Source organism: Pleurodeles waltl, chromosome 12, assembly GCF_031143425.1.
Source record: "Pleurodeles waltl isolate 20211129_DDA chromosome 12, aPleWal1.hap1.20221129, whole genome shotgun sequence".
Taxonomy (NCBI): Eukaryota; Metazoa; Chordata; class Amphibia; order Caudata; family Salamandridae; genus Pleurodeles; species Pleurodeles waltl.
In genome coordinates this window covers 698,308,921-698,318,835 of record NC_090451.1, presented here as the reverse complement: position 1 = coordinate 698,318,835, position 9,915 = coordinate 698,308,921, and positions in this window count along the sequence as shown.

Genomic DNA, 9,915 nt, shown 5'->3' with positions numbered 1-9,915 from the left:
CTCTATTCTGTGTGAGAGTGAAGCTTGCACAGCTTGTGTCTGTTTTTTCGTTTATGTGTACCTGTACTGTGAACAGGGTAAGCTTGTGCTGCTGCTGGCTGTGTTGAACCTGCGTTGTGTGCGAGGCAAGCTTTCTCTGCTGCTGTCTAACTGTACCTATTCCCTGTGTGAGTGAAGCTTGTCTTGCTTGTGTCAGTTGCTGTCACACTGTACCTATTCTGGGTGTGAGTGAAGCTTGCATCGCCAGTCCCAGGTTATATCTGCATTGTGTGCGAGGGAAGCTTTCACAGCAGCTGTCACACTGTACCTATTCTGGGTGTGAGTGAAGCTTGCATCACCAGTCACAGGTTATATCTGCTTTGTGTGCGAGGGAAGCTTTCACAGCTGCTGTCACACTGTACCTATTCTGCATGTGAGTGAAGCTTGCATCACCAGTCACAGGCTATATCTGCTTTGTGTGCGAGGGAAGCTTTCACAGCTGCTGTCACACTGTACCTATTCTGCATGTGAGTGAAGCTTGCAGTGCTTGTCCCAGGCTGTACCTGCGTTGTGTGTGAGGCAAGCTTTTTCTGCCGCTGTCACGCTGTACCTATTCTCTGTGCAAGTGAATCACTGCTTGTGTCTGTGCTGTATCTGCGATGAGTGTGATGGGAGCTTCACTGTTGCTGTCACACTGTACCTCTTCTATGTGTGAGTGAAGCTTGCACTGCTGGTGTCTGTCTTGTACTTGTGTTGATGTGAGGGGAGCTTCCGCTGCTGCACTGCTATACCTGTATTGTGTACAGGGGAAGCTTGCCCTGCCGCCGGTTGTGTTGCGCCCGCGCTGTGTCTGAAGGAAGCTTGCACTGCTGCTGTATGTGGTGTGCCTGCCCTGTGTGTGAGCGAAGCTTGCTCTGCTGCAGCTTGCGCTGTGCCTGTTCTGTGTGGATCAGTCAGGGCCACTGAAATCACATGATTCTGCAGCTAAAACGTTTTCTGCATCAATCAGGATTTGCTGCATTTGCCACATATTCTTCTGCATAACTTGCATATTTTACTCAGAAAAAATGTTTCGAACTCAAACGTTACGTGTTGCTCTGGAACAGCGTTTCCTTTACTGCGCAGTGACCGGCATCTTTCTTTTTTCTGTCTGGTTAGCACGTTTAGGTGTTAAACTGATACTAATGAGGTGAAACTTCAGCCCAGACAGCGCTAATATTGTTAAAATGCAAAGCAGTGAGTTAAAACTGCCACAGAATGTGCTACGTGACGCTGCATTATCTCAACATCATGTACTGAACACGGATGGATAGTTTGTTCCTCCCCTCACGTGTAAGTCAACTGGCCCTTGTGTCGGCGAAACTTGAGAAACTGTTTTTCCAAAACAAATTACAAAATGTGTAATTTGTTTTTGTGATTTCCAATGATGCGAAGAACCTGGCCAATTCTTCCAATAAAAATTTCCAAAATGCTACCCACGCCCACCCCTCGGCCTGAAATCTCGCGCGATTGCAAAGTTCTGGGACTACTTTCCCCGTGAAAACAGCTCGGCGGAGGTGGCAGGTGCCTATGACGTAATGGAAATATGTCACACACAGGTTGAGACATGTCCTAGCGCCTTGGAGGACACACAACCTGTTATTTGGTAATACAATGACCTCTCTGGCCTCCGGGCTTACGCTGAACTTTTGTTTTTTCTTTGCAAGGCGGAAAAATTTGGAGCAGGTGCTTCAGCTGATGACGTAACTCACAGGCCCCACAACAATCATCGTTTCACTTCCGGGTTCTTCTCTGCCACTGTAAACAGGGTCCGGCTCGGTTCCTGGACGGCCTGTGGCTCTCCCCGAGGTGACTCTGCTACCTTCTGGGAAGGGGTAGATAGAGACGGGAACCCAAGTGTGCCTGGCTGGTGACGTCATCGGTGAGAGACGAGGGTCATAGGGTGCACACGAGTTCTATGACTGATGTAGCATATTTCTACCATTTGAGGTTCTGTAGAATACAATATTATATAATACAAGTTTGCCATAAATTGTCCAAGTGTTTGAACAATTTACTGATACTGGGGATACCACAGGTGATGAGCTGCGCTCTACATATCCATATAATATGACATTGGCCTCTCTGGTGGGAAAAATGCAGAATTAAGAGATGATCACTGAAGGTCACTGAGGGAATCGGGGCATCTACACCCGGCTTCCATGGTTATGCCCAATTCATCCTACAGTCTTACATAGACCTTTTGGCTGGTTTCAGTAGCCAAACTATCCTGCTTAAAAAAAAACACCACCTGCGGGATAAATATTCTCAGTGGGTGGCTAAGTCAATTTCTCAGTCCATTGTGATTACCAGAGCTCTCGTAGGTGAGATGTCGCGCTACGTACACAGGACAGGCCAATGCAGTTTTTTAGGTGGCTCAGTGCCTGCCAGATTGGAGCACTCGCAAAACAAAAAAACACACTAATTGTTGAGAAGGCCCTCTCTCATGGCCTCCCACGAAAAAAAAAAAAATACCTCCGATTTAAAAAAAAACAAAAAACTAAGTGACAGGCTTGGAAGCAGGGCACGCTAATTTTTAACATTCTGGCTAGTGAGGCCACCCCCGGCTGCTTGTGGGCTTCTTCACTGTGGGGCTTCACATTCTCTCATGTTAGCACCAGTAAAGAAGAAAACATGTTTCAAAAGGATGAAGAAGACTGGAAAGAGGAGGACCATAAGGGAGAAGAGCACCAGATGACCAGGAAGAGGACACGGGTGACCAGAAACACCAGAACCACCTGGAGGACTAAAGTCGTAAGACCAGATTAATCTAGAGGATCTGGAGAAAGGGGCCAAGTGGGAGAAAGTCCAGGATTCGGACAACCAGGCCATCCAGGAGCTCCAATAAGAAGATGACCAACCCCACCAGGAGGACTAGGACTATGTGAAGAATCAGTAACAGGATGACAGGGAAGGCCAGAGAGGGTAGGGTAAAAAGATGGTAAGAGACCAAGAGAATGACCTAGAGGCATAAGGGCGAACCAATCACAGGAGGAAGGGGACCAGGGCTAGGATGATGAAGAGGTAAAGAAGGATGTTCAAAAAGACCAGGAGGAGGATCTGGATAAGAAGACCAGAAGCAGCAGGAAGACTAGAGCCAGAAGACCATCTAGAGTACCAAGACCACCAAAAGGGCCCAAGCAGAAGAACCAAGATCAGAAGAATCAATAACAGGACGACCACGACCAGGAAGATCAAGACAAGGAGGAGGAGGAGGAAAACAAGGTAGACTAGGAGCGACTGGAGGAAGACAAAGTGAAGGAGGAGAAGAAAAACCAGAAGAAGGACCAAGCCCACATAAGGATGAGGACCAACATTATAAGAAAGAACAAGAACAGGAGGACCAGGACCCAGATGACCAAAATCAGGACCACCAGAAGAACCAGTGGAGGAAGACAGTGAGCTTCATGAGGCCCACAATAAGTGGGACCAGAAGGACCAGGACCCAGAGAACCAACAGCACTAGTGGGGGAGGGTAACTAGGTGGAGGACCAAGAAGGCTTGGAGGAGGTGAATCACAACAACTAGGGCATAAGCAACCAGGATGACAAGGAAAGGAAGAGTATGTGGAAAATGAGGATCAGAGGGACATGTCCAGGGTGTGGCGAGCATAGAGGCAATGGAAATAGAGAACTTGGAGGAGGAGGGTCTCCAGGAGGAGTATAATCACCACGATCACCATGGGGAAATTGACCTGGAGTACCAGGATCGGATACAATAGGAGGAGCCAGAAGAGGATGACAAGGAGCAAGAGAAGGAGAAGAACGAGGTGGGCTAGAAATAGGAGGAGAGCCACTATGGGACGAGTCACCTGAACACAGCCACCAGAAGGACCAGGAGAAACAGGACCCAGATCACCACAATAGCAGGATGTCCATGAAAGACCAGAAAGTGATTCCAGGCCACATGCATTAGAACACACCCTTGGATACAGACACTGCTGGAGCTCCCCAGTAACCTGTTTCAGTCCTCGGCCAACCTCTTTTAGAAGGGTCATGCATCGGAAGAAATTGAAGAAACATGCATCTGTAATACGAGCCATGGTGCTGCAAGACAAATAAAATCATTGGTTGCAAAACTGTAGTCTCCCACAACATTCTGCACAGATTCCCTGCGACAACCTTTTTGCCCCACTGGGTACAGGAAACATCTATGGTTGCTGTTTAGGACACTGGACATCATAGAACAACCTGAGATGAGGCTTTTTTCCAACCCATCAGGGTTACCATCAATCGGCTATGTAACTTGAGGACTGGAAGCTGCATCTATGCCAGGTTCCTGGTTGTGTCCATGGGTCACACTGACATAACAAATGAAAAATGGCAAATGGCACCAGGCTCTTTCACCCTCCCAGCCGCACATCTTGTGGTGACAAGTGCTTTCAAGAGGAAGCTGTGGATGACCCACCCCAACAGTTTCACAAATGTGCATTAATTGAAATATGATGCCCCAGAGGTCCATGTAGTTCCACTAATTGTTTTCCTTACACTACTAAATCAAAGGAACGTATGATGATTTTGTAATGGTGGTAATCGTGCGCAACATACTTTTCAATCCCACAAATACCATGGACCAGAAAGGACTTGATCTTACGACGGTCATGGAAGGAGGGGTATGAGAAAAAAATGGGTCTGCCTATTGTATTTTTGGCACAGCAAATTTTGCGGATGATGGAACTTTGTCAGAGACCATACATGTTACTGCTGCAACAGGTCAGACAAGAGGTAGGCACGGGCATCAATGCATTTCATGTGCGCAAAATATCGGGCCGCTCGTAATGAGGTGCCAGGTGCAGCTGTGGAAGGGGCCACTAATCTCTAATAGCGGATGGTATTTCTGCACTAAATATTGGGCATTACAAGTTATTGACTCTGGAATAAAGGATACTATGAAGACCCTGGAATACCAGATCCTTCCGGCAAGTGATTCCCTAGCCCAGGACCAATGTAGAGCCCAATGCCGCAACCATTTACCACCTGCCTTTGATACATGGCCAAATGGGAATGTTGTGGGTCAAGCTCCAAGGGGCCGTGGTCAGGGCAAAGTTGGGTACAGAAATGCTGGCGAGAGAGCTATCAGACAGACCAACAAAGGCAGCCCAATCCAATAAGAACCAGGGCTATATCAATATTGTCACTGACTTGATTACCTCAACACAGCTCTTTACTTGATGGCCACGCCCCCTCCAGGCTACCGTACACTGGAGTCATGCGTTTCTAGCCTCGCTTTCACTCTCCATCCCTGTCTGTAGCCGGGAGATGCTGCACACCTCGAGGCTGTGCCCACAGCATTGTGGCGAGGTGAGGTATTGCAACCCCACTGTTCTTACTCTGCCCACCAGGCCAAATCGCAGATATACTGCGGACTGTTTTTAGGGTCGAGTCTGTGTTGCATGCGCTCGCGCATGCGTATCGCAGCGAGGTGCTTTAGGTACTAGAAAAGGGCTCGGAGCCCTGTCGACGTCACTTCAGTGTTTTTCATTGGTTCGTGGGCTTGCCTATTAAAATCTGCTTGCTTTCATTAGAGGAAGGCATGCATACGTCATGCCTTTTCCGGTGGCTAGCCCTCCTCGAGCGCATCGACCAAGTACAGAAAACATGTGAGGCTCGCTGTTTTCTGTCCGGCTCGTGGACTACTTTTTCTCTATTTTCCTAGCGCGATTTTGCTTGGCAGAAGTCGAGCGCTTTACACAGTTAATTGCACTTTTTCGGGTTACGTACATAAATGCACTTTTGCCGGTAGGTGAAAAGTCAGGTTAGGAGTTTACAACGCTATCAGCTCTAACATGAGCAAACGCGAGACCTGTTGCATTGCAAATGCTTGTTTTTTACGCGGCTGCAGACACAGAGGCTTTCCCTGTTTATTGAGCTCCTGTGTACCGTTACTTTGGAGTGTTCTTGCTCAGGGGGTAAGTTGCTTCCTTCATGCGGCACAGCTTGAAGCCTGCAGGACTTTTCATATTAAGACTAATTTTAGCTTTTCTTCCCTTCTCTACAAACAGTGGAAGGTCCCCCTTGTAAATAATTTGCATATCTCGCACTTGTGGTGAGGAGCACTTATTGCTTGGTCTCATTATATATTGTTTGGAGTCTTCTTTGCTTGAGGGTAAGTTCCTTCCTTCAAGCAGCATATTTTTATTGATACTACTGTACACATGATGTTTTATTGATAATTCTCTTTTGTATGGACAGTGTAACAGGTCACCCCCTTTTAAGTAGGTTTAATATTCTGCACTTGAGGTGAAAAGCACTTCCTCTCCTTGGTTTCTACCATTTCTTTTCTTATTCTAGTTGGGCCTATTATTACAAAGTCCATTTGGCTACATTGTCTCCTTAATTATTGATGACCCTTGTTTTTGATTTGATGTATGCCTTTCATTTATTGGTCCTGATGAGACCCCCATACCTGCCAGAGGGTCGAAAAGCCGTCGACTGAGCCAAAACGAACCTAGTAGTGTGACCCTTCGAATTTATATGGGGTCTTGTGTACAACTGTACAATTGACTTAGGTTGTTTGCGGGACGTAGGTTGTTTGCGGAATTTTTGAATCCTTTTTGATTTTAAATTTCTCACCATCATTTTTGGTTATTGTTTCCGCCAATTGAAGGTTCTGTTTCACCTGGGACACTGTTAAACCTCTGTTTCTGATGCTTCTTGTGACAATATATTGACAGAGATATTAGCTACTGTGTTTGGCCTTATTCTGTGTATTATATTTTGGGGTGGGCTCCTTTTGATGGCACCCTACTATTGTGTTATTAGCGTGATTGTGCTTCTATTTCATTGAATATACATGTGTCACTAATAACAACTGCTGTTCTTTGAGAATATGGGGAGAGAGCCATCTGCAGTTGCCCGGAGTGCCATCATCCCCAGCCTCCCTCTGCCCCCTCCCTCCCCCTAGACCACCATAAGACAAGACTCCTGGCAACTCTGATTAGACCCTTCTGCGTACTGAGAACCATACCCAGGCGAAATTACATTACACCTGAATAATTCAAGTAATTTTGTGAATTTCACATCTCGCTTGTTATTTAAGCAAGATCCCTAAAAGTACAACATTGCCCAATTACGCCTCAGTTCGCAGAAAATGTTTACTGTGCAAGTGCTGGACCAATGCAAACAACCAGAAAAAGAGTGGCTGTCCACAGCAATTGCGTTTCTTGTGCAATTTTTTAGCAAGAAATGCATCCTCAAATCAAAGATTGGCACGAGGAAGCACTTTAAGCTAACATATAACAATAAATGAAAGATTTGTATTTTGCGTAATTGTGCATAATTTTTCTTAATATTTGCTGCCCATTTTAACTAATTATGTCCAGGCAAATTAAGTGAATTTCACACACCTCAACTGAGAATCCACTGAACTGTGGCTCACATCAGTTGCAGCTCGCAACAAAGAGGAGGGGCAGGCCGGCGCGCACTTGGGGGGGGGGGGTTGTAATTAAAAATTAAATAAAAACAAATACACTTACCTCCGCTGCCGCTCCTCTGTCCCTTGTTGCTCTAAGCTGCAGGCTCCCAGCCTGCCCTGCGGCCAATCCTGATGCTACTCAAAGCAGCATCAGGATTGGCTGGGAGCACCCAGACACGGCGCTCCCAGGCAGACTGAGAGCCTGTGCAGGCTCTCTCCAGCCGGCACCTGTGTTGCTGGACTGGAGAGAGCCCTGTGCGCATGTGTGTTGGGCTGGCCCGAGACGACCGGCCAAACATACATGCGCAGTGAGGGGGAGTGCGCTGCTTGTCATCCCCGTGGGCCCGTCCCTTTAAAAGAAGAGGATAATAAACAAAGTTTATTATCCTTTTAAAGGTTTTGCAGATGCCGCTGCTGACGAGGGGAGGGGAGGGGGGGGGGGCAAGACTCCTCCGCCCTAATGGAGGAGCCGCCCCTGCTACACATAGCTCTGTGTGGCAGGTGAATTCTCTCCTCAACCACCTGTTTAGGATGTGAGCTTGTGCCCTGTATACCTTCTGCATTTACCGCCAAAAGTATCTTACTGGCACTCAAACAGGCCTGCAGCATGCAGCTGCCTTGGCCAAGTGCACTGACCTCCTCAGCTATCTTACTGGGATTGGAACACGTGCCCTGCATGTTGTCCAAAGACCTCTGTGACAGGTGCACTAACTTTCAGAGCTATCTTTCTGCGCCTGAAGCCTGGGCCCTGCAGATCTCTTACAGCTGTGTGCAGTAAGTGCACTAGCCCCCTGGGCTATCTCAATGCGATTGATCCTACTGACCTGCAGGCTGCACACAGGGCTCTTTGGCAAGTGCCTAGAAGTTGGAAGTTACCCGAGGCTCCCTGGGACTCTGAATGGGCCTGTCCTGCCCTTTAGGCAGACAGGGCGCCGTCTCTCCTGGCCCCTGGGTTGTTGATTAATCTGGTATTGATTTCACTGAGAGCCTTTCGACCCCTCTCCCTCCAGTGGGAGGGAAGGGCTGGCTGTTCAAGCACTTCTATCTGCGGCCTGTCTGGCTCCTGATTCTTCTTCTCATTTTTTGGGGGTGGGGGCGGGGGTTAGACTCGACTTCTGGTTCTGCAGACCAGACTCTTGATCCCATTTTGTGTCGGTGCTGGTAATGCGTGGTCTCCAGCTTTTCCCTCGTTGTCTCGCCCTTAGCCGCGTGGCAGGCTCCTGGGGTGGGTCCAAGCCCCACTGTGTGACAGGCTGGTGGGGCTGGGGTGGGGTGAGCAGGGTGGACAGGCTGAGGCACCTCCCTGCACGGGGGCGCCAGGTGACTCCACGTCACCAGGATCCCCCACCTTTCCAATGGGGTCTCTCCCATTACAAGCCTCTTCTACGGTGGTTGAACTGTTAACCCACTAGGTCCATTGGAAGTAAATCGGGACTTCAGCTCCTAAAATGATCGGATTTGGCTAATGAAAGTTCAAGAATGAAATAAAGTAAATTGGAAATTTGGTGGATTTGGGTGCCAGGCCGCACTGTGCCTTCAGAGCCCCCGCTGCTACTAACCACCGACTTCCTGGGCACACCGCACCCTACAACGGTGACACTACCTAGCATAAAAACAACACTTTTTTATATATAGCGCTTCATACCACACTTCTCCTACTTCTAAGCACTGTAAATAACAAGTGTAATTATTGCTCAATCAGTCAGGTGCAGAGGTTTACTCGACCCCTTCCAAAAATGAACTGGTCATCTCTCAGCCGTTGATTGTTGACATTCTCTGTTCTCTGGGCTGCCCTCGTTTCTAGACGACACTCAGGTTTTAGGAGATTGATTTGCTGAATGCTAAAACGCCTTCTAGAGAGACACGTGCAAAATGGTTATGAAGGCGCTATTCTGGCGCCATTCGTGGATAGTGTTCCAGGCGCGTGCGTGCCTCGCTGCTCCATTCTGGGTTTTCTTTGCTTTCTCCGGCTTGTGGCGCTGGTTATATAATGAGAATAAGCAAGACTACAAGTCCCAGAATGCAACGTCGCGCAGCTAGTTACTCGCAGACGTGCGGACGTGTGATGCGTGACGGGACTGTGCGTGGCTGTTTGTTACTGGAAAGTAATGTGTTCAGAGAAAGTATAGCATGCACACAACACAAACCAGAAACTGGAGACCGGCTTTCGAGCATAACTTGATATTTAAACCTGCCCCAAGGAGTTGCTGATGTGAAATGCCAGGTTTTGGTGCTCTTTTCTACTTTCCCCCCTGACCAAAATTCTCAGGAGGGCAACACCAGCTCCTCCCCCATGGCATAGCTATTAGTGGTGCAAACCTGTGCAGTGGCACCGAAGCCCAAAGGCCCGAGGAAGGGACCCACGAATCTCCGATTTTTCAATATGGTGCTACTCAACAGGTACTGTGAGCAGGGGCACTAATGGTTTTGGGGGCCAGGGGCCAAACATATTTTGGGGGTCCTTTTTCGGAACAGCTTTAAATT